The following is a 26,397-nucleotide window of genomic DNA, read 5'->3' as shown; positions in this document are numbered from 1 at the left end:
CCCAAAAGCCATAACCAGGTAGATGACATGCAGCATTTTAAAGGGTACTTATGAATTCATTTTGATGCCTGTGCTCACTTGAGCACATATGTTTTACAATTTTGAAGACCTCCCTCTCTTAGCTTGGTTCGAGCTCACACAATGCTCCAGCATTGAAGATGTTGAAAAAAGATGTGTCTGAATATACACACACACACAAGTGATAATACCTACATAATACTGGGTTGATGGTTTATTAAAACACAATAAGCATCTAAACAAGTATTATGCAAATTTAGAAATACCAGATTCATTTTGTATATCTTGTGGATTCCTTATACAGCACCCTCTCTCCCTCCTGTTTGTGTGTGTATCTGTGTGTGTATGTGTTAATGTGTGTGCCTGTGTGTAGATGTGTAGAAGGAATCTAGTACTTCTAAATTCACATGATAATTGTGGGGCATTTTAGATGCTTTTTCTGATTGAATAAACCATCAACACAGTATTATGTAGGTATAATTATTCACATTTTGCAGATAAGAAAACTGAGATTCAGTAAGTTATTTGTCCAAAGCTATAACAGAGATTTTAAAATCCTGTGATGTTAAACCCTAAAACATATGCTTTTAGTATCATAATCTTTACTATGGTTATCAGATAACAGTTAAAAATCTGCTAAATTAAAGATAGGACACCACTAACCGAAATCATTAAATGCTATCTAGGTTTAAGTGAGGGTTTCCACCAATACTGAGAAAACTTTGTCAGTTTCTCCCCTTGGTACTTACCAATTAACAGCATCACCATCATATATGAGCTTGTTGAATATTGGCCAGGCGTGGTGGCTCACGCCTGTAATCCCAGAACTTTGGGAGGCCAAGGTGGGTGGATCACTTGAGGTCAGGAGCTCAAGATCAGCCTGGCCAACGTGGTGAAACACTGTTTCTACTAAAAATACAAAAATTAGCTGGGTGCAGTGGCGGGCGCCTGTAATTCCAGCTGCTCTGGGGGCTGAGGCAGGAGAATCGCTTGAACCCAGGAGGTGGTGGTTGCAATGAGCCGAGATCCCACCACTGCACTCCAGCCACCACTGCAATCCAGCGTTGGCGACAGAGCAATACTCTGTCGGGGAAAAAAAAAAAAAAAAAAAAAAAAAAAAAAAAAAAAGGTGTCGAATGTCAGGCACAATTCCAAACCTACTGAATCAGACTCTAAAATGTAACAAGAACCCCACATTATTTGGAAGCAGTTATGTATGCAACAGCTATATTCTACAGTTGTACCAAGAAACAAAGTTAAGGACCAATCTAAACATTTCCTAAGAAAAAAAGGAGGACAATACCTTTACTTATTCCTTTACTACTTCTAAAAAGATTTTACAATGATTTGCTAAATTCTGTTAGCCCTGATCAGATATATGCCTGCATTTAAGTTAAAAAAAATCCAGAATCAAAATCAAATTTGTAAAATTCTTGTTTTCAAGTTTATTTTTTAAATGAACATACAGAATTGTATGTATTTATTGTGTCCAACATGGTGGTTTGAAGTACATACACATTGTGATATGGTTAAATCTAGCTAATTAACAAATGCATTCCCTCACATGTTATCATTTAACATCTACTCCTTAGTATTTTTCAAGAATACAATATACAGGTTGAGCATCCCTAATCCAAAAATACACACTCTGAAGTGCTCCAAAATCTGAAACTTTTTGAGCACTGAAATGATGTCATAAGTGGAAAACTGAACATATAAGAATTTAATGCAAACATTTTTTCATGCACAAAACTGTTAAAAATTATTGTATAAAATGACCCCAAAGCTATGTGTATAAAGTGCATATAAAACATAAATGAATTTGTGTTTAGACTTGGGTCCCATGCCCAAGATGCCTTATTATGTTTATGCAAGCATTCCATAATTTGATAAAATCCAAAATCTGAAACACTTCAGGTCCCAAGTATTTTGGATAAGGAATACTCAATCTGTATCATCATTAACTATAGTCACCATATTGTACAATAGATCTCTTGATTTTACTTCTCCTATCTAACTGTAAATACATATTATTTAACCAATATCTTCACAATCTTCCCTCTCTCTTAACTACCCCACCTTCTGGTAACCAACATTTTATTCTCTACTTTAAAATCAAACTTTTCAGATTCCACATAAAGTGAGGTAATGTGGTATTTTTCTTTCTCTGCCTGGCTTATTTAACTTAATATCCTCCAGGTTCATTCATGTTGCTGCAAATGGCAGGTTTCATTCTCTTCACGGATGAACAGTATTCTATTGTGTATGTATACCACATTTTTTCTTTTATTCATTCAACTACTGATGAACTCTTAGGTTGATTCTATATCTTAGCAATTGTGAATAGTGCTGCATTAAACTTGGGTGTGCAGATATCTCTTCAACATGTTGATTTCATTTCCTTTCAGTATATACCCAATAGTGGGACTGCTGGATCATATGTTAGTTCTATTTTTAACTTTTTGAGAAAACTCCTACTGTTTTCAATAATGTTTACACTAATTTACATTTCCACCAACAGTATGCAAGGGTTCCCTTTTCTCTACATTCTCAGGAACACTTGTTATCTTTTGTCTTCTTGATGTCACTCTAACAGGTTTGAGTTATCTCACTGGGGATTTGATTTACATTTACCTGATGGTTAATGATGCTAAGCATGTTTTCATATACCTGTTGGCTATGTGAATGTCTTCTCTTGAGAAATGTCTGCTCAGATCTTTTGCTCAGTTTTAATTGGGTTATTTGTTTCCTTGCTATTTATTTGTTTGAGTTACTGATATATTTTGGCTACTAAGCCCTTATAAGATGTAGGGTGTACAAATATTTTATCCCATTCTTTAGGTTTTCTCTTCACTCTGTTGATTCTTTCCTTTACTGTGCAGAACTTTTTGAGTTTGATGTAATCCCATTTGTCTATTTTTGGTTTTGTTTCCTGTGCTCTTGAGGTCATATCCAGAAAATTTTTGCCCAGATCATAGTCATGGAGACTTCCCTTATGTTTCCTTCTAGTAGTCTTAAAGTTTCAGGTCTTACACTTATGCCTTTAATCCATTACAAATTAATTTTTGTACATGGTCTGATATAAGGGTCTAATTTTATTCTTCTGCATGTGGATATCTATTTTCTCCAGCACCATTTATTGAGAAGATTGTTCTTTTCCCATTGGATGTACCTGGTACCATTGTTGAAAATCAGCTGGCTATAATTCTGTGAATTTATTTCTGGGCTCTCTTTTATTCCATTGGTCTGTGTGTCTGTTTTTATGCAAGCACTGTCTGTTTTGGTTACCATAGCTTTGTAGTACATTTTGGTGTCAAGTAGTATGATGACACCAGTTTTGTTCCTTTTGCTCACGATTATTTTGGGTCTTCAAGCTCTTGTGGTTCTAATTTCTGTAAAAAATGCCACTGGTGCTTTGATAAAGATTGCATTGACTGTAGAAAGCTTTGGGTAGTGTAGGAATTTTAAAATATTAATTCTTCCAATACATAAACACAGAATACCTTTCCATTTATTTGTGTCTTCTTCAATTGCTTTCATCAATGTGTTACAGTTTTCAGACCTTTCACTTCTTTGGTTAAATTTATTCCTTTTTTGGGGGGTGGGCGGGGGGACAGAGGACAGAGTCTTGCTCTGTCACCCAGTCTGGAGTGCAGTGTCATGATCTCTGCTCACTGCAACCTCTGCCTCCTGGGTTCAAGTGATTCTCATGCTTCAGCCACCCAAGTAGCTGGGATTACAGGCGTGTGCCACCATATCAGGCTAATTTTTGTATTTTTAGTAGAGACGGTTTCACCATGTTGGTCAGGCTGGTCTTGAACTCCTGACCTCAGGTGATCCGCCAGTCTCGGCCTCCCAATGTGATGGGGTTACAGGCGTGAGCCTCCGTGCCTGGCCAATTCCTAAGCATTTTTTGTAGCTAATGTAAATGGGATGCTTTTTAAATTTATTTTTTATTTTTCCATAAGTTATTGGGGCACAGGCGGTATTTGTTTACGTGACTAAGTTCTTTAGTGGTGGGTGATTTGTGAGATTTTGGTGTACCCATCACCCAAGCAGTATACGCAGCGCCGTATTTGTAGTCTTTTATCCCTTGCCCCCTTCAACTCTTCTCCCCAAGTCCCCAAAGTCCACTGTATTATTCTTATGCCTTTGTGTTCTTATAGCTTATCTCCAATATATTAGTGAGAACATATGATGTTTGGTTTTCCATTCCTGAGTTACTTCACTTAGAATAGTTGGCCGGGCGCGCTGGCTCAAGCCTGTAATCCCAGCACTTTGGGAGGCCGAGACGGGCGGATCACTAGGTCAGGAGATCGAGACCATCCTGGCTAACACGGTGAAACCCCGTCTCTACTAAAAAATACAAAAAACTAGCCGGGCGAGGTGGCGGGCGCCTGTAGTCCCAGCTACTCCGGAGGCTGAGGCAGGAGAATGGCGTAAACCCGGGAGGCGGAGCTTGCAGTGAGCTGAGATCCGGCCACTGCACCCCAGCCTGGGCGACAGAGCCAGACTCCGTCTCAAAAAAAAAAAAAAAAAAAAAAAGAATAGTCTTCAATCTCATCCAGGTCACTGCAAACGCTGTTAGTTTCTTCCTTTTTATGGCCACAGTTATACCACAGTTTCTCTTTTTCCACTTGTTGATTGATGGGCATTTGGGTTGATTCCATGATTTTGCAATTGTGCATTGTGTTGCTATAAACATGTGTGTGCAAGTATCTTTTTCATGTAATAACTTATTTTTCTCTGAGTAGATACCGGTAGTGGGATTGCTGAATCAAATGGTAGTTCTTCTTTTAGTTATTTAAGGAATCTCCACACTGTTTTCCATAGTGGTTGTATACTAGTCTACATTCCCACCAGCAGTGTAGAAATGTTCCCTGATCACCACATCCATGCCAACATCTACTGTTTTTTTGATTTTTTGATTATGGCCATTCTTGCAGGAGTAAGGTGGTGTCACATTGTGGTTTTGATTTGCATTTCCCTGATCATTAGTGATGTTGAGCATTTTTTCATATGTTTGTTGTCCATTTGTATATCTTTTGGGAATTGTTTATTCATGTCCTTAGCATACTTTTTGATGGGATTGTTTGTTCTTTACTTACTGATTTGTTTGTGTTCATTGTAGATTCTGGATATTAGTCCTTTGTCAGATGTAGAGATTGTGAAGATTTTCTACCACTCTGTGGGTTGTCTGTTTACTCTGCTTACTGTTCCTTTTGCCATGCAAAAGCTCTTTAGTTTCATTAGGTCCCAGCTATTCATCTTGTTTTTATTGCATTTGCTTTTGGGTTCTTGGTCAGGAATCCTTGCCTAAGTCAATGTCTAGAAGGGTTTTTCCAATGTTACCTTCTAGAATTTTTATGGTTCCAGGTCTGGACTTCTCTTTCAGATATATTGCTATGGGAATGCTACTGATATGTTAATTTTGTATCCTGCAATTTTACCGAATTTATTATTTCTAACAGTTTTTGGTGGAATCTTTTACACCAGTCAAAATGGCTATTATTACAAAACAAATAAACAAAAAAATCTCTACATGTTAGCAAGGATATGGAGAAAAGAGAATGCTTAAATATGGTTGGTGACAATGTAAATTAGTACAACATCTATGAAAAATAGAATGGAGATTTCTCTAGGAATTAAAAATAGAGCTACCATTCGATATAGTAATCTCACAACTGGTTATCTACCCAAATGAAAAGAAATAATTATATCAAAAGATACCTCACTCATATGTTTACTGCAGCACTATTCACAATAGCAAATATATAGAATTAACTTAAGCTGATTGGATGAGGAAAATGTGGTATATATACACAATAAAATATTATTTAGCCACGAAAAGAATAAAATCATGTCTTCTGCAACAACATGGATGGAACTGGAGGCCATTATCTTAAGTGAAACAACTCAGACACTGAAAGACAACTACTTCATGTTCTCATTTATATGTGGGAGCAAAATAATGTGTACATTTGAAAGTAGAGTGTGGAATGATTGACAATGGGGAACCAGAAGGGTAGAGGTACGGGAAAGGGTTGGATGATGAGAAATTACTTAATGTGTACAATGTATATTATTCAGGTGATGAATGCCCTAAAATTACACTTATATTCCTGAAATATATACAAATAACATTTTAAAAAATAAAAATAAGGGTTCTATAAGATTATGTCATTGGCATACAGGGATAACTTAACTTCTTATTTTCCTATTTGGATGCCTTTTGTTTCTTTTTCTTGCCTAATTACTTCCAGGACTATGTTGAATAGAAGTGGAGACAGTGAATATCCTCATCTTGTTCCACATCTTAGAGGAAAAGCTTTCAACTTTTCCCCATCCAATATAATTCTTGCTTTATTGAAGAAAATGCCATACTTCTGTTAACCACTGGTATAGACAGCTGATTACGTAAGTTGGATCTTATTAGTAAGTGAGAAAGTAAGCAAAATTATAGTGTTGCTGCTTTTTATATAATTTTAAAGGATTCTGAAAACAATAGGATTACGATAAAATCTGAAATAAGTAAATGGATATCTATGCCAGTTTGTTCAGAACTACCTAAGGATGGAATCAGGTTAGTTCGGTCAAATACAAGTAAATAACAAAAAAGTAAAATAAATATTTTTAAGACTGAGTTAAACTCAAGCTATTTCTACTCTGAGTTTACAAGTTTAGTTATTTGATTTAAAATGATCCTTTTGCTTGGTTTGATTTTCCATGAAACGGTCAATTGTGAATAAACTGTTTGATTTGATTTTAGTTGTTTTTTCACCTGAGTAGGCGAGGTCTCAGATTTACTTCTTTCGAAGACTAATAAAGAAGACATTAGTATCTAACCTGTTTACAGGGATACAGTTTCTTGAGCACAACTGAGCTTCCCAAATCCCATAGAAACAAAATGAAATGAAAGAATTTATTTGGTATGAGTGTATTTTGATGTGACCTAACAGAATTTAATGAAGCTTCATTTTATAACTTGCTATACAATTAATATATATTGACAAGCCCTAGTGTCTTCAAGTCATGCACAAAATGCTTTTGAAACAAATTATCAGCATTTATTTGTGAGTTAAATAACTTTTCTAAGTGTATCATGAGAAATGGGTTAAACACAACTTTTTGGCATATTCTTCCTGCTGCCACTCACAAAAGCACATCATTTGTATATTTCATTTTCAGATATGTGAACTTCTTTCCTGTTCATGATTTAATCAATATTTTTTAACATAAAATAAGCTGGTTTAGCTTTTATTACAACATAAGTCTTTTTTTTTTTTCTGGAGTGAGGTTTTAAATATAGCCATTTTTGCTCCTTCAGTATTGTTTTAAACGAATGCATTTCAGTAAGACTAGCTTATTATACATTGTGCTGATAGTTAAATTAACTGTGAATGGCTATTTTTCAGGGCTCTGAAAAGTAAAAAAAAAAAAAAAAAGAAAAATCACTACCCAAAATATAATTCTTAGGAAAAAGCTGGGAGTTAATTGGAAAGTGAATAGAAACACTCACTCTGAATAGTCAAAACTGATGAAATTAGTAAAACTACACATGTTGCACTTATTTATGTTCTTTGTTAATAATCAGTCACTAAACCTATCATTTTTCCATTATTCACTGACCAAAAATTAAAAGGAAAATTTAGAAGGTGAGCCAGATCTATTCTGTGTTGTTGTCTTGTTCTGCCGAAGTTATGAATGATTTGTGTTGAAGTCCAAGTATGGGCCCCGGACTAGAGAACTGGCTGGCCAAAACAACTCAGAATTTTAACAGAATTGCATGCAAGTGCTAGAATCTCAGTTTAAATGCATGCAGAGGCTACTCCTAAATAGTCAGTAGACTCTACTTTGTATCATAGAAATAATACTTGTAAATTTACAACTTTGTTGATGAGTTTTGCATGATTCCACATTTTTAAAGAAAAATTTGCTAAATGGAACATATTTTTGTAATCCATTAAGAACGGGATGAAAACTGAATAAAAATGTGATCTATGTTGTTACTGGGGAAATCAAAACCCAAAACCTAATGTATTTTGCTGTAAAAAAAAAAAAAAAAAAATTAAAAATCTAGCTTCTGTAACTAGGAATACTACAAAGCTGAAACTGTAGACTCTTCAATTTCAGGGTTCATGTAGGAATCTTTTTCTATACTGACTTGTTACCTTAATACTCTAGGAATTGACGTTAGAAGCATTTGAATGAGTATTCAATACATGTTAATGAAATGTAGTACATATCCCCATTTGTCGTGAACTAATAGTTTTTAAATACGTACATTACATTTGATAGATGTCCAATTTTGAATCCTGCTTTTTCAAGGTGGAATATCTGAGAAACTTGTTTCACTGATCAAATGTCCTGATGTGATATTAAGATACAGTACTAACCAGCCTGAGGCAGTGAGCATTTAGTCTAATCTGACCAGTGCAGAACACATCTGGGTCTCCTGCAGTTGCTGTGGTAAAAATTCTGCCATCTAGTCTTCAGTATCATCAGGGTCAACAAGCTAACAGTGGCAACAGACTTGTTTCATTTATACAGATCCAGTGATATTGTTGCCTTCCTGGCTGTGCTGTTTCTAATGTTGCTCCTAAGTCTTTGCCACCATTTCTAATTCTTCTGCTCCCCAAGGGTCTTTGATATACCCATTATCTTTAGTGTGGGCCTTACTGTTTACCCTAGAGATAGTGAATTCTGTTACTTAACAATTTAGGACACTGATGAATCGAATAAAGTATAATTGCATCAATGCCTATAAGCAGCCTTTTAAAAAATTTATACATAAGAGTCATTCTCTCAGGCATTAAATGAAATTAGAGAACTTATTTGTTTTTGAGACGGAATCTCGCTCTGTCACCCAGGCTGGAGTGTGGTGGTGCGACCGCGGCTCACTGCAACCTCCACCTCCCAGGTTCAAGCAATTCTCCTGCCTCAACCTCCTGAGTAGCTGGGATTACAGGCGCACGCCACCACCCCGAGCTAATTTTTGTATTTTTAGTAGAAACGGGGCTTCACCATGTTGGTCAGGCTGGTCTCGAACTCCTGACCTCATGATCCACCCACTTCAGCTTCCCAAAGTGCTGGGATTACAGGCAAGAGCCACCATGCCTGGTCAATTATCTTGGTCTTAAAACTCTGTTTTAGTACTTAAACAAAGCCTTAAACTACTTCAAGAACACCGAATGATAAATGAATGATTCTGCGTTGAAAATGAACTTTTATCAATTTTAGTTGAATATGTTTTTTCTACCTTGAGTCCAGTTGAAGGTAGCTTCTGTAACTAGGAGCTATATACTCAAGTCACATCACATGTAGTTAAACTTTTATATTCTGAATAAGTCCTTTAAGTAGGACAGCCAGGGGTTGACAAACTAACCAAACTCCTATCCGTCACATACATTACAATGTAACAGATAATCTGAATTTTCTTATATATTTTGTTTCTCATATTCTTAAAATTTAGTAGCAAATATATGTTCATTCAATTTGCCTATTGAAAATTTACCAAATTTAGCTTTGGGGAAATATTTTTAATTTTTGAGATTAAAATATAAAATACTCTGTTAGTGCAATTCTTAGAATATATTTAACTTCTGTACTCCATATGTTTAGAAGAATGAGAAGTGTATTGAAAATTGTATCTTATAGTTGTTTTACTATAAAACAAATTGCAAATATCATTTAATGGATAAATTATTATTATCATTGTTGTCATTGTTATTTAATCCCAAATCAGTCTACTTAATGTGGCTAAAATTTCTCATAGACTCTAATTCAGAGAAAATATATTTTGTTTTAAGTTATTTTCACTAACTACTTGTGATAGATATTTTAAAATATATGTGATTCATCCTGAATAGTGATTTTATCACAGTTGTAGATGCAAATGAAGTATATTTATTAACTAACCAATGCTATAAGCATTTTTATGTTAATAAATTAAGATTGGGTTGCATGACAGTTGAATTTAATTGATAGAATACAATTGTCAACTACCCTAAAATAATTTACGTAACTCACTATGACAAGTTATATCTAAATTTACTCTCAAATTAAGTTGCTTATTCAAAATATTCATTTTTGTGACCATTCTGTGCAAATACAAGTGATTGCCATACTGTAAGATGCATGCTCATAATGGAGAATAAATAATATTTTCTAAGAAAATTAACTTTTAATTTCTCACTTAAAAATCCTAATTTTCCGGTTTTTTCTATAAGAAAATTATCATTGTTTTATTTTTGTTTTAAAAACAAGTTTCACACATGGGAGTATGTTGTGTGCTCTATTTTATTTTATTTTTTCACCCATTTTTACTGTCACATTTTATTTTTAGTAAAACTAATTGTCATTTTTTTAACAGACCAGAAACTTTGAAAATTAGAAAGTGACATTCATGAATGTAGTTATTAAAAAACACTCTCCATCTTTCACAGGAATAAATGTTAGAAGTATGCTTATTTATGGCATAATTACTAAAGGAAGAGAAAATTATCATATCAATTGAATTTTATCAGAATATGAAAAGATAAGCACTGTTAGTAATTCCTCAGTAAATGATACAGCTATACATAATAATACATAACTCTAATTTAGATATATGTTCTTAACATTTTGCTGAAACAACCCAGAAATGAAGAGATTGATCCAGAATCATGAGCAAACTAGATAAATCATTGGTAACAACATAAAAAATCAAAAATCTGAAAATTAAAATTACTTTTGGCATATAGTATGTGCCAAGCTTAGTATTAAACATAAAGCCAATAAATGCAATTCAACATGTGAAACTATAACTTTGAATTAGGAATACTGCAGAATGCAGAGGGTTGTATTTATTACTCTGTTTCTTCAATCTTGTTATTGATATAAATTTGTATGTCTAGAAAACTGTATGAAAATAAGTAACTTTCTATACAAAGCCCAAATAACCACCCTTTATTATCGCTCGAATTTATTTATTTTTATTTATTTATTTTTGAGGTGGAGTTTTGCTCTTGTCGCCCAGACTGGAGTGCAATGGCATAATCTCGGCTCAATGCAACCTCCACCTCCTGGGTGCAAGCCATTCTCCTGCCTCAGCCTCCCTAGTAGCTGGGATTACAGGCATCTGCCACCACACCCGGCTAATTTTTGTATTTTTAGTAGAGACCAGGTTTCACCACGTTGGCCAAGCTGGTCTCGAACTCCTGACCTTAGGTGATCCACCCACCTTGGCCTCCCAAAGTGCTGGTATTACAGGCATGAGCCACCATGCCTGGACAATTACTCTAATTTAAATTCAAATTATGTAGCCTTTATGCTCCCCATATCATTATTGCATTTACTTCATAAGACATACATAAATTTGATTTGATTGGGATATTAATTACGACATTATGTTAAAGATACATTGCACTCTTGGCCTGCCCATTTTTAACAATGTAGGAAACATCTGCACACACTCTTTACTCCTGCAAAAATGCAAGGAATTGAAAATAACCTATATCTAATCACACTGCACTTTTGCAAACATTCCCTACCTCTCCCCAAATGAAGTAACATAGTTTTGAATGATTTCTTCATCAGTTCTATTCTTTTTATATAAATTTATTAAACACACACATATTCCTAAAGACTAAAATTGTATTTTCAACATGTTTGGCTTTATGGAGATGATATCTACCATGTAGTATGTTCCATTCAGATATCAAGGGATACTGTACTCAGGGAATGCACCATCTGATATTTCTATTAAATTTATTGGATTTAATATTGATTTTTTGAATTATAATGTTGGATTTATTTTTTTCTGGGGATATTATACTGCTAGCATTCATCGATATTGTTTTGTGTTGTTGTGTTTCTTTTTTCAGTTCTGTGTAGTAGTCCACACAGTAGAAAACTATTCATAATATATATATCAATGTACACTTGCATGTATGTGTGTGCGTGTGTGTGTGTGTGCGTATTAGAACAGTGGTCCCCAACCTTTTTGGCACCAGGGAACAGTTTTGTGGAAGACAATTATTCCACAGGTGGGGGCTTGGGGGAGGTGAAAGTCTAGGGGTATAGGGATTGTGGTTTTGGGGTGAAACTGTTCCACCTCAGCTCATTAAGCATTAGATTTGCACAAGGAGCCTGCAACTTATTTCCCTCGCATGAGCAATTCACAATGGAGTTGGCACTCCTGTGAGAATCTAATGCTGCCACTGATATGACAGGAGGCAGAGCTCAGGCAGTAATGTTTGCTCACCTTCTGCTCACCTCCTGCTATGCAGCTGGGTTCCTAACAGGTCACAGACCAGCACCGGTCCTTGGCCCAGGGGTTAAGGACCCTTGTATTAGAAGACACACATATACAAAACCATCACAAATCACAAACATGTGTACATATATACAAACACATATATAAATACATATTGGCTGTTTTTAATTCAAGATAAGTTTTGGCAAACAGAAAGTAATGCTTTCTTAACTATCAAATTTATTCAAATATATGGAAATTTGCCTCCAAATATCAATTTTGTTAAACAGGTTGAGAATAGAAATAACTATTCATATCAAAACCACTTAAAATATAAATATAATTATAAAAACTCTACTATATATTCTAAATTATATATTTTTTATTTGTACAGAGGAATGCATTTAAAACATGTGACATTCATGTTATATAAAGAAACTACTACTGTACAGAGGAATGCATATATAAATAAATTTATATAAATATAAATTTATATTTTGAAATGGGGCAAAAAAAGATGTCAAATATTGAGATATAAAAAATAGTACCAGATAAAAGATGCATAGATAACCCTAGGAATGAGAATCACATTTTATATGTAGGGCTAAGTCATTCCCTAGATATATTTTCTGGCTGACTAATTAGCAATGCTAAAGATCAAGTTTTACATCAATGCTTTGAAATCATGGTGTTTATTTTTTCTTTCTACTTGCTGAGCCTGTACTTTGGAACTATATATTACTATATTTTATTGTGTGCCCTGTTGAGTGTATTTATTCATGTAGCAAAAATAAAAATTAATTAATTAATAAGATAAAGGTAATGATGTAAGATTAAGAAAATTCATAGAAACTGACCTAACTTAGTGCACAGTATACTAAAAGTTATTCATTTCTTTGTCTATGTCTAAAAATGCACAATTCAAATTCCAAATAACCTCTAGATCTGCCCACCCAATTTCCTCATCTTTGTCAACAGAACTCCAATTCCATTAGGCTATCAAGGGAGACTGTGCAAAGGCAACGTACTCATTCCAAAGAACAAATCACAATTGGCCAGGCTAATCATGTTGATCCTGTTCTTTTTCTGCCAGGGACTGACTGGAACAGAGTGAAATTGAGATGCCTAAACCAATGACAGACAAGCTACCTCTGCACTCCTTGCTACATGAAATAATTCCTTTTTTCCAAAACCACATTTATTTCGTATTCAGGTATATAGTGTTATATGCAATAGATATACAACCAACAGTGTTATATGCAATAGATATATGACCAATCTAGTTTTTTAAATATAATGGTATATTAGTGGATATTTTTGATACCATCAAGGGATTCTTCTCCCCAGAGTTACCAACTGAGAAAACCTGTGGTTGGTAGTGCAGGTGGTTTGTGGGCCACCATCTTGAGAAAATAACGTCTTAAAGGAATTCCAGAGAAATAAATACATAACGAAAATGTGTTTGGTTTAACTTGTGAAAAAAGCAGCAAATGGTAATGTGTGAAATAAGAACTTTCTAGTTGGGGATACCCTTATAGCTAGAATAGTTTAAATTTACTGAGGATTCAAATAATTCCAACTGAAATAGAAAGCAATTTTATGTCAATGCTTAAACTACTCAAACATTTGGAACATGTTACTAAAATGTTAGTATATAATCTCTGAGGTAGCCTATAAAAATGCTTCAGCTTTCTTCTTACAAATGGAAATAAATATCTTGAAGATGAACCTAGAAACAGCGTTTTCTCATATTCAATAGGCATGGTATTGAGAAACAATTTATGGAATGAAATGAGTGAAAGAGGAAGCTACAGTCAGGTATTTTGAAATGATTTGCAGGAAAGCATAAAACAAACAAAAATAAAACAAAACAGAAACAAGGCAGCTACCAGAGAGAGATACTGACAGTTTTTTTTTTTTTTCTTAAGTACTATCTCCTTTCGTCTTTTTATGGTGTCTATCCACCTCACTCACCTCTTTTAGCTTAAGTTGCCTTCCCTTTACCACATTTTGCCTCTTATCATTAACAGCCACCTATCTGTCTTCTCTCTGCTGTCCACAGGGCTTTCTTTGTTCCCTGAACTTGAAAAGGGACAATTAACCAATCTCGTTAATGGACATGACATTTAAAACTTGATGTTCTACATTCTTTGCTTTAAAACATGTGACATTCATGTTAGCCTTAGGAAGAACTAGTCCTCCGTGAGAATGTAGGGGATTTGGGGGTTGAATGCTGGGGGGGAACAGGTGACTCATCACACCCTGGAGAGGATCCAATGCCACATTGGTTTGCATTTTGCTATTCACAAGTCACCATGATATTTTGCTACTTAAAAAATGATATACCATCTGAAATTTTTATTAAAGCAATATATATACACATACACATTTAGAAGATCATCATACAAATAGCTATTTATTTGCTTAGCTTAATGTTGCTTAGGTATTTCCTCTTAAGGGAAAACCCCAGAATCAGTCATTTATATTTATATATAAAATGTGAAAGGAACTTCATACATGTTTGTATTTGAAAGCAACAATGCTAACTTTTTTCTTGATTCACTTTGGCCAATAATAGTTTCTCTCTGTTATGATTTAGTTGGATAATTCTGGATTATGAGTCAGTTTGAAATGAGGCCATGACAAAAATAAAATCAAAGTAAAACTAAAAATATCAAACATCAAGAGAGGATCCATCTACTAAGGGTTTGAGGTGATAAGTACCCAAATTATCCTGATTTGATCATTATACATTATATAAATGTAGCAAAATCTTATGTGACCTCAAAATATGTACAACTATTATGTATTAATAAAAAGATCCATCTCCTATTGAGAAACTATACTCGAACCCATTTTCATATGTATATGTCAGATACATACTGCAAATAATAATTGGAACTTTGTTATGGACCAAGAATAACGAATGCAAATTTATCTAGAGGTTTATTTACACATATTAGTTCTTGATAACAGTTGATTATGAAGACATGAACTACTTCTACTAATTTAATAGAACTACAGAATTTAAAGTGGAAGAATTTATTATAGAGTTAAAGCTTCATCCATTTTATGAATGCTAAAAATAGACACATTTATCATTATAGAGTCAAATAAAAAAATTTCCATGAGTGAATTTTATCATACTGTAGACTATAGAGATATTGAAAGTTTAACTGAAGAAAATCTTTTTAGCTTTACTTCTCATCCATTAAATAGAGCAAGTATGCTTGGCAAAAGAATACCTAAAAAGATTTTAAGTCCCTTCTCTAAGTGGCAAAATTCTGATGGCCTCTTGACATTTTACAACAGGTATAAGCGGTTACAAAGTAAAAATATCACCTTCTCTGACGGTCATCTAGTCTCTAGTGAGTGAAACCAATAAATCCATAAATACTAATGAAATTTTTCAAACTCTAATCCCCATTCTTAGTTATTAATTTTTGTCATTTTAATGGTAATTTATTCATGTATAAAACTGGAAAATCTCATAATTAACAACAGCTCTTGATTAATATTTTTAAATAGTTTACAAATCAAACTCTTAATATGCCTCATATCATGTTCCCTTTAATGAGAAACTAGCCATTAAAAGAAAACAGCTTATCCTCCTTCTATATATAAGTATATATTATTTTATAAACAGCAGAAAATTTCACCATTAAAAATTAAATATTTTCCATTTTTGCATTTGAATATCTGAGAATATGTTCCCAATATTCTTACCAGTTTATAAACCTAATTTTTAGCAGTACTGGTAATGCTTAATTATGGGTAAATTTGCTCTGTTTCATATCACAAGGCTTTGTTTGTCTGGAGCATACACTATTGTTTACACTGTACATTTCTTTTTATTACGATTTGGATGCTTTGAAAAGAGATTTTAAATATTTGCTCTTAGGTTTATTAAAAAACATAGACTTGAAAAAAGATTTGATATATTAAATTATAAAAATTGTATTAACAAATTCTAGAAGTTTATCATTATCCTAAAATTTGTGGTCTGGGGCAAATCAGAGACATGCAAAGATGGTTATCAAATTTTTGAATGTGTCTTAGAAAAAAAATTTTCACTTGTGACCTTAGGCTTTCCCCCCTATATTTTGATATAGACTTGACAATATAGTTCTTATAATAGTGGGGAGATACAAATCATTTGAAATCAATTTTAATTGACAACTTTAAGGTTTATTATTTGATGTGATTATTCAAAAGAAATAAATCAGAGAAAAAACAGCATGCTAAAATGTAAATCTTACACAGACTGATTGCTTTGGTAAATATATAAAATAATAAGAGTGATTAAAATTTGTTTAGAAAACCCCCAAATTTGGACAAGATTGAGGAACAAAGTTGGTTTTGGATAAAGGTTTCGATTTCATGAATTAAACATTTTTTTCTTATTATTACAAAATGTGATGGTCTATTTGTATAATTTTTATATGACAAAAACTCCTTTAGTAACCTAAAAGATATTTGATTTTTTTAATTTAAGAAATAGTTTGACATAAGATAGAACGCTACACATGCGTTCAATTACACCATTTTATTTTCTTACATATTATCCTTCTTTATATTTATGCATTATTTTATAATGTGGAGAGGTTATATTACTTTTGAATATCTATTATATGTTTACACATAAACATAGAGAACGCACAGTAAGTGATATCTATGGCACTCTATTGAAAGTAAATTAATGGTGCGACACTCTTGATCATGAACAGATATTTACCAACTATCAAGAAAAACTTAAGACATTGAGCAAATGTCATTGGTTAGGTCATTCAAATCACCTCATATTTAACAAATCTAAGTAGAAGCCCAAGGGGAATTCCAAATAAACATCACTGTTATACTGAATATAGTCGATAGAGAATTATTATATCATTGGAGTTAAATGAACACATCCATTACATTTCTAAATAAATGCGGGAAGTGCTTTTTATCCCAGACAGAATAACAATGCTAAAGGAGGTTGTCATCCGTATTTTATAGGAAAGGTAATCTAGAAAGGTTTATTGTAGATAACAATCAAATTTATTGATATTAGTCAAACTCGACCATATATATCGGATTTATATAATCCATATCTTAAAATTTTAACTTCTTAACAAATACCACTTGATCATTTTTAAATCATAAATGAAAAGAACACTGATAGGGAGGTTTAGAAGCAGGATATATATATGATTTTGATGCTTCAATAACTTCAAAGCCTTAGACAATTCACTTCTGTGGTTCCCCAGATTTCATATCTGTAAACAGACTAGATGATCTCTCAAAAGAATTCCACATCTAAAACTCTCTTTTCCTGTGGCCTGCCTTTGAGTATTTTTCCTTTAATTGAATCATTTATTTTCTTCCTTGATCTTATGTAATGCTACAATAAAAGCAAAAACAAATCCAAGTTTATAAAATATCACGTTCCCTATTAGTGATTTTTGTTATCTGAGCTGTTACAAAAGTGGTTGGATTTATTCCACAAACTAGGTCATCCATACCTGCCTCTCTGTAATCATATCTATGAAGGAAGAAAAACTTCACAACTTGTGTAGGAGTCTAATTTTTCAACTTAGTATTGACAGTCTGACTACGGGTTTGAGTGAAAGTTTAGATTTTGTAGATACTTTGGTTTCCTGATAATCTCAAAAGCTCAGTTATACTTTATAATATTCATATTCACAATCAAGAAAGTCTTTACATATATTTCTATAATAAGCTATAAACATTATCACCTTCTCTGAATTGTCTAATTATTTTCCTTCTGCATAGTCAAGCTAGCATGCTATACATCGTATGGATAAAGCCACAAATTTCTTGCCAAATAATTTTGAACTAGTTTAAAATATTAGCAAATATATTAGGGACAATTGCATGTCAAAACATTGAGTAGTCATGATATAATAAAGTATAATAGAGAGTTCTTAATGTTTAAAAATTAGTATTCAGCAGTCACAGAAAGAGGAAATTATGCTTTAGTTTGATGGTAACACTATCCTAGCGTCAAGCATGGTTACATTTCTCTTAATATTTTTCCTAGAAAAGCATGGCTTCTAGCTTATTTGATTAATAAAAATCCTTCAAAATCTTTTTATTCTGTTCTAGGATGAGAGGAAATATAACATTTATATTTTAAATTAATCATAAACTATACATTAATCTTGATTTAAAATAGAAACCTACTTTTCAACCTAGAATGTACACCTGTCATCTCAAAAGAAGATAAATTTGTATTTTAATTTTATATTTCAGATATAAACATTTATTAAATTTTCATTTTTTGTTTACTCTGAACTAACATGTAGTTAGAGAAATACATTTGAGAAAACATTAATAGTAAGTGTATCTTACTCAAAATTATTCACTCTGGATTTTCTCAATTATTAAATGGCATATGCAATGTTTCTTTTTTACAGTATTATGATATTGTTACTATGCAGACAACTATTCATTTTTCCTGTTACTTCTTACAACTGAGTTTCTTCTTTAATGTTAATAAAATGCCACATCTATATCTCTTCAGCCCCTTTATAAACATATAACGGAGTAACACATCTTGAACAATTCTAGTCACCATTTTATGGTATGTGCAAAAATTCAGAGACTGTAAGTATAACTTACCTACATTTTTTCTATTTTCAGAAAGGCATACTTGCTCTTTGGTGTGATCAAGGGGTTTCTGGAGACCAAGAAGGGAAAATGTATCCGTTTCTGAGAAATACTCACTGCAGGAAAGAAGGTGCTATTTGCATTTAATGTAAATACCACTTTCGTTCCTTTTAATTAAAAGAGAAAGAGAAAAACTTCTATATTCTAAACATAAAAAATAAAAGTTTCTTCTCAATATGGTAGTTGATTGCAAAGACCATTCTGTGTGTAGAGATGGTCCTCCCACCAATTTTTTTTTAGTATCATGCTATTTTCATTTAGAAAGGTCACGAGTCTTTTGCTGAAACCAATGTGATTTTCCTAATAAGCTCACCATGCTAAGTGATCCAACAGAATTGCTCTGTATGTTAATAAGGAGAGTAAATGACATTACTTGACAGAACTGCTCCTTCAATGGTGGTTTATTCCAAGAGATTAATTCATCCTTACTTGTCCAGTGTCACATATACATTATTAAATATGCAATGTAGCATCCTTCTTATTCAATTACTATAATTTGCTGTTTTATTAATACTTGGAAACAAAATATATCACTCCATCCATTAGTAATCATGGTGACAAAATTATGTCATACCATATTAGGAGCAAATTCAAGGTATTAGAGATCCATGTTCAACTTTTATAAAATGGTAAGTTTGATATGCCATTTTGCAGTTACTATTCTTCCAGGCGTCTTGTCCTTCAGATTTAGTTAGTGGTCAATTCACTATTAGAGGAATGCAATTATTTTCTGGTTGGCACTGAGGATGAGTAAAACAAAATCACCCTATCACTGAAGGTGCCATAGCCTCAAATACCCTACTCGCTCCAGCTGCATTTATAGAGACTCTTGGCTGCACAAAAGATCAAACTGTTGTATCTAAAGATCAAGCCAGAATGCTTTTCAAACATTAGATCCTTCTCAGAGCAATTCTTTGTGTTACCAGTTTCCAAAAAAGTCTGAGGAAAAATTTCCATTGTTTCCTATCATTATTAGCCTGTTGGGTCCTATTGATGTAATAAATATACAAATCACTATTGTTTCAGCACAATGTTTTATGCATGACATTTTAAGAACTGTACAAAACACACCATTAAAATTCTGAAGTGAAAAATATAGCATTATGGCTCATTACATTCTACATTGTGGTAGTTTGAACTGTGAGTAACTGTACTGTCATCCTGTCAACTCACTTTAAAAGATCCGCTATAATGTTTTACACAATGACATTTATTTCACAGGTATAACTATACCAAACTGTTCCAGTTTGGAAACACAGTGTAAATGTTTAAAACTATTTTCACACAGTCACCTGAAAAATACTTGCACTGAAAGCTAATCATCAATTACAGAGCCACCAACAAAAGTTCTGCTACTACAAATAGTTTTGATGAAACAAGACAAACGACGTACTAAACATTTTGGAATCATTTTGCAAAATTATTATTACCTTCTGGTTTATTCTTAGGCTTTCAAAGGTTCCCTAAAATATTGGGAAACGATGATGGAAACAATTATCTAAAAATATTGCTTTGATGGTAAAATGACTGGCAACAAAATGACAGAAGATAGCCCTAGAGATGCCTTTCTCCACTTTATCCTGGTATGTCTTTAGAGCCCTGATATAAATATATATGATAGTCCAAGACCCTTTGCTGTCATCATTTTATCATCTTTACACAGTCACTCCTACAGAAGCTTTCCTCAAAACTGTAGGATCATCTGCCACTGATGGTTTGGTCTGATTTTAATTGTCTTATGTAGTACATACTCAATTAAAACTCATGCTGGGGCAGTATTGTCTAGACTTTGGTAACTGCTTATTAAATAGTTAATATGTTGTATGAGGAACAAGTGACAAACCAGCAAACATATATGAGGCTTTGAATAACAGCCAGAGTAATACCAGGCTGAATTAATTACCATGTTACATATATGCAGAATGGGAAAATAAAATACCTGCTATGATATGGACAAAACTTATCTTAATATACTTGTTTGAAGATGGGAGCTTCCAGAGGAAGCTCATGAGCATATGGTGCTTTACCGTGCAGTTAAAAAATTGTGCTAAAAACATGTTTTGTCCTAGTAAATGTTTTTGCAAAAATAGACTTTGTTTTTTAGAGGAGTTTTACGTTCACAGCACGATTTATTAGAAGGAAGAGAGGTTTCTCATATACAATCTAGCCCTACAAACATACAGCTTCCCAGGCTATCAAAATTTCATACCACAATGGTATGTTACAATTGATGAGCCTACACTGATACAATGTCATCCAAAGTCCATAGATTACATTGTTTCACTCAGTGTTGTACATACTATAGGTTTGGGTAAGTATTCAAGGATGTGTCCACCACTATAGAATCATACAGGTTGAACATCTCAAATCTAAAAATCTAAAATTCAAATGCTCCAAAATTCAATACTTTTTGAGTGCTGATAAGATGTTCAAAGAAAATGTTCATTGGAGCATTTTGGATTTCAAATTTTCAGATGTGGGATACTCAACTGCAAGTATAATGTAAACATTTCAAAATAAAAAAAAATTGAAATCTGAAACACTTCTGGTTGCAAGCATTTCGGATAATACATAATCAACCTGTAATAAGTAATTTCACTGCCCTAAAGATTTTCTGCAATCTGTCTATTCCTTCTATCTCCTGCTGCAATCCCTGGTAACCACTGAAACCACTCATCTGTTTACTGTGGTCATAGTTTTGCCATTTCTAGAATGCCACATAGTCGAAATTCAACAGTATGTAACCCTTTCAAATTAGCTTCTTTCACTTAGTAATATACATTTACAGTTCCTCCAAGTTTTTTTGTTGTTGTTGTTTCATGGCTTGGTAGCTCATTTCAAAGGTCCTGAATAATATTCTATTGTCTGCAGGTACCCATTAATTAATTAATTCATTCACCTGTGGAAGGAGAGCTTGATTGTTTACAAGTTTGGGCAATTATGAATAATTTTAAATATTTGTACTCAGGTTTTTGTGTGGATATGTTTTAAGCTAATTTGGGTAAATGACAAGGAGTATAACTGCTAGATCATATAAGTGTGTGTTTAGTTTTGTGAGAAACTGCCAGATTGTTTTCCAAAGAGGCTGTACCCTTTTGCATTCCCACCAGCAATGAAAGAGATTTTGTTGTTACATATTCTGGCCAGCATTTGATGGTCTCAGTGTTTTGGATTTTAGCCATTCTAAGAGATGCTTAATGAGTAAATATTTTTAAGTAACAATAATTATGCTTCCTTAAAAAGATTATTTTAAAAATCTTCAGAAAACAGTGACACACTCCTAAAATCCAAATACTGAACAGGAGTGCATGTTCACATTCTCCAGTCCAGTTACTTTTCAGTAACATAGACAGCAGCACCGCCCTACTAAAAATCTTCAAGTGATGTGTTTTCAAAACATCATCAGAGAATTAAAATTAGGGAAGACAAGAGAAAAATAATAATCTCTGAATCAAATAGGTAGCTTTTAAAGAGATAGTCATTATCATTACAAAATATGGAGATTATATACTTGCTACTATATTTATACAAATATTATTAGGAAATTCATCAAATGCCTCATTGAAAATTAAAAAAGTATTTTGCATCAGCTTAATATAAAAGCCTATCAAAAGTGAAATGGGATTAGTTTACTATTACACATTCGTATTCATTCTGTTTTCCTGCTCATCACTTTATACAATTGCATATTTTTAGAAAGTATTTATTGCCTTTGTATTTTGTGGATAATAGGTTGTAAGGTACTGTAGTACAGAAGCTGCATCTATGCCTGTATGTCTCCTAAACGGTCATTGATTCAATTAATATTTGTGGATCTGTTTTCCAGCTATCATGCTAGTTTCCAGAAGTATGACCGAAAATTACAACAAAAGCAATCCACACATACACACACAACAGCACTCCTAATTCTCAAGAACCGGTATTCTAGAGGGTAATATAGACACATAAAAACAATTAAAATTCAGCTTTAATAAGAGAAACCTCTGGTGTTTGGTTTTATGCTAATTTTAGTGTGTCATGATAGTATGTGTGTGTTTTTCCCTAAACATAATGATCTTAGTTCGCCTTCTATTAGTATTTTAGTAGTATATGCCTGAATGTGAGTTTTAATATGACATTGTGAAGTCAGTAAATAACATATTAGATATAAAACATTTAAACCTCTTCAGTCAAGATGGCATGGAAATTTCATGACTTGACACTTATTTAATATACAGAACAATAAGAAAGAGAATATAAAAAAAGAAAGAGTGCTATAACACAGTAGGACTTAGACACAATCTTGGCACCTCCACATACCAGACACAGTAGCTGCAGTCCTGACAGGCTCTTTTCCTCAGATGGGTAGTGGTTTTGCATTTATTCCTTCACGAAGAGTCCACATGTACAGGATAAACTAGAATTAAGATCACTGCTTGAAGTCATAAGTTATGGCAAAATTTCACCTAGCAATCATTCTTGAAAAGAAAAAATTCTTAAAATTTTTAGGAATCTGTTACACTAGAGATATGGGAAGAAAACACACACACACACACACACACACCATGAAGGTGGAAGCAGCCCAAAACAAATGAATTTGAGTACTGAATCTTCAATATTTCTAATCAATTATCACCACGAACAGCACTCCACACGGTAGTAGACTATCTGAATGTAGGCAGCTATTCCAAGGGCCAGATAGGGACAACAGCAAAGTGGTGGAATAGATATAATAAACAAAATGACAATAAAAGCAAACCCTTTTTACTCTAAATGCTCCAGAAATCTGTGAATAAATAAAGGCCTAAAAGAGGCAGACCACCACCACCACCACCACAAAGATTCAACCATGAGTTCAGTCTAGATGAAATTATTCTCCTACACATATCTGAAGAACATTTTTAAATAACATGTTTAGAATTCTCAACAATAAAATTAAAAGATAAAACTCAATAAAAAGAACAAGTAGTTATAAAAGAAAAACATGTAGAAATTAAAATAATTTCATATTGAGAATAAAAAAGCTTTAAATGTTGGAAATGAAAAATGTAGTAAATGAATCAATTTTAAAGAAATAAACAGCTTAAGTATCTGGATTGAACAAGAAGATAAAATTAGTGAATTAGAAGATACCAAAGAAGAATTCATCCAGAGCATAACATAGGGAGGCAAGTAAATGTTAAAAATAAAATACTAAGGACATAAAAGATGGACAATATTATAAGACAATAAGAGTTCCTAAAGAAGGGAATGAATGGAATCGCAGAGAAGCCAGATTTAAAGATAATAGCTGATAATTTTACAGAACTGAAGACAGACAAAGGACAAGGTTTATCTAAGAAAGTTTTGAAGAAAAACAAGTTAGGGTGTTTGGCCCCACCACATGTCAGGGCTAAATATAAATCTATAGTAATTGAGACATATAGTACTGGCACAGGAATTGGCAAATGAAGAACAGAACAAAAAAGGATGCCCAGAAATACTAATGTACATACTAATCTAATGTACATGTATATACTAATCTCAATGCAAAACAGAGGTGACACTACAGGTGAACAGAGAAAAGGTAGACATTTAAATAATGATGGTAGGACAGTTATTTACTCTAAATAATTCACAAAATTATTCACTATTCACAAAAATCCCTAAAAATTATTTCCAAGTTTATTTAGAGATGACGAGTGAAAGGGAAAAACTGTAATACCTAAAGAATTACACGGAAATAAGAAGTACACCAAAAGTCAATTGAAAAATTGGCAAAGGACATGAGCAGATGATTCAGAGCAGGAAATAATAAAGGGTCAATGAATATAAAAGCTATATTGATCATAAAAAACAAATGAGATATAATTTCATACTCATCAAATTGAGAAAAATTATAAAGTGTTAATATCTAGTTGATAAGAATTTGAAAAATAGGGGATGCATACACTACTGTCAGAGGCATAAACTGTTACCACCATTCTAAAATCAAGTATGGCAAAATGTTATATTAATATTATTTTCAGTCATTCTCCAGTTGTTTGACATATTTCATAATAATAAAATATATACATGTATCAAAATAGTTCAATTTAAATTAGAAAATGAACATGAACTATCTTTAAGAACTAGTCTATATGCTTACCATTTCCATTTGAACATTTTTTATTCATTTCTCTTATAGATTCTCTATATTTAATATGTTCTTGCTTTTACTGTTAAAGGCAAGACTGGAGACTTCTTTAAATTACAGTGCTTTATCAACTTGCGTCATTTTATATTCACAAGCATCCTTAACCAGAGTCAGAGAGCTTTTAAATATATATATATAGAAAACGGCTCCCTTTTACTTTCTGTGTTATATAGATTTTGAGCTTCTTAGTTTTGAGCTATGGAATTTTCTTTCTATGGGTTTATTCTTTTTCAGTAGTGCTATTTAGATTTCCATTTATATACTGTTCTTTAGCCCCTTAGGCAAATCATCAGACTTAAGGGCACCATTCATAGTACTATTATTATATATTACTAGTCAAATATCTATAAAAAGATGAATGTGAAACCAAGTGATAGAATGTCACCAGTCTCTCTAAAAATAATAATAATAAAAATAGTAATATAATCATACAAGAAGTTGTGTGCTCAGGTTAAATTTAATTTATACCCTGAAATAATAAGAATTATATTGCTTTGCACGTCTGGGAAATAGAACTTACAAAAGAGGGAAACTGACTCATAAAGTACTATTTTAAAATTATTTTATATATCTAATTCTCATTTGTTCAACAAATTGCACAAATATAAGAGTTGAAAACGGTATGAAAATAATCTTATGCAGGCCGGGCGCGCTGGCTCAAGCCTGTAATCCCAGCACTTTGGGAGGCCGAGACGGGTGGATCACGAGGTCAGGAGATCGAGACCATCCTGGCTAACACAGTGAAACCCCGTCTCTACTAAAAAATACAAAAAACTAGCCGGGCGAGGTGGCGGGCGCCTGTAGTCCCAGCTACTCCGGAGGCTGAGGCAGGAGAATGGTGTGAACCCAGTAGGCGGAGCTTGCAGTGAGCTGAGATCCGGCCACTGCACTCCAGCCTGGGCAACAGAGCGAGACTCCGTCTCAAAAAAAAAAAAAAGAAGAAAATAATCTTATGCTTAAGATCTTCTTTCAAATCTAGTCTAAAAAAGTCTACTGGAAGACTTTGGATAGTCTTCTATGTTAGTACTTTGCCTCTACTGGATGAAAGAACACAGTCAATCAACACAGTTAATGAAGAAAAATGAACATATTATAGTCATTGTTTGGCTTGTATATACATATTGGAACTTACTCTGCTAGGATAAATTGCACAAATGTACACACTTTTTCTAAAATAAATGCATTGTTGAGTCCATGGATAATGTCCTATCCTTGCCAGAGAATAATTCTAAAAACAAGAAACCAATACCAAAAAAAAAAAAAAAAAATTTGAAAGGAAATAAAACTTCATGTACCTTTCAAGGGAGTAGGTGACGAA

The 26,397-nt window shown here is 33.2% G+C and overlaps 1 protein-coding gene across 1 annotated transcript in view; it reads right to left on the bottom strand.

Moving 5' to 3' along the window:
- The window catches only part of DMD (dystrophin), a 2,258,239-nt gene that overhangs the window by 2,158,353 nt on the left and 73,489 nt on the right, over positions 1–26,397 (bottom strand). The gene's annotated exons all lie outside the window — the stretch shown is intronic.

Source organism: Chlorocebus sabaeus, chromosome X (assembly GCF_047675955.1).
Source record: "Chlorocebus sabaeus isolate Y175 chromosome X, mChlSab1.0.hap1, whole genome shotgun sequence".
NCBI lineage: Eukaryota > Metazoa > Chordata > Mammalia > Primates > Cercopithecidae > Chlorocebus > Chlorocebus sabaeus.
The sequence above is the reverse complement of the archived record's forward strand: the minus strand, read 5'-3'. Positions and strand labels throughout refer to the sequence as shown.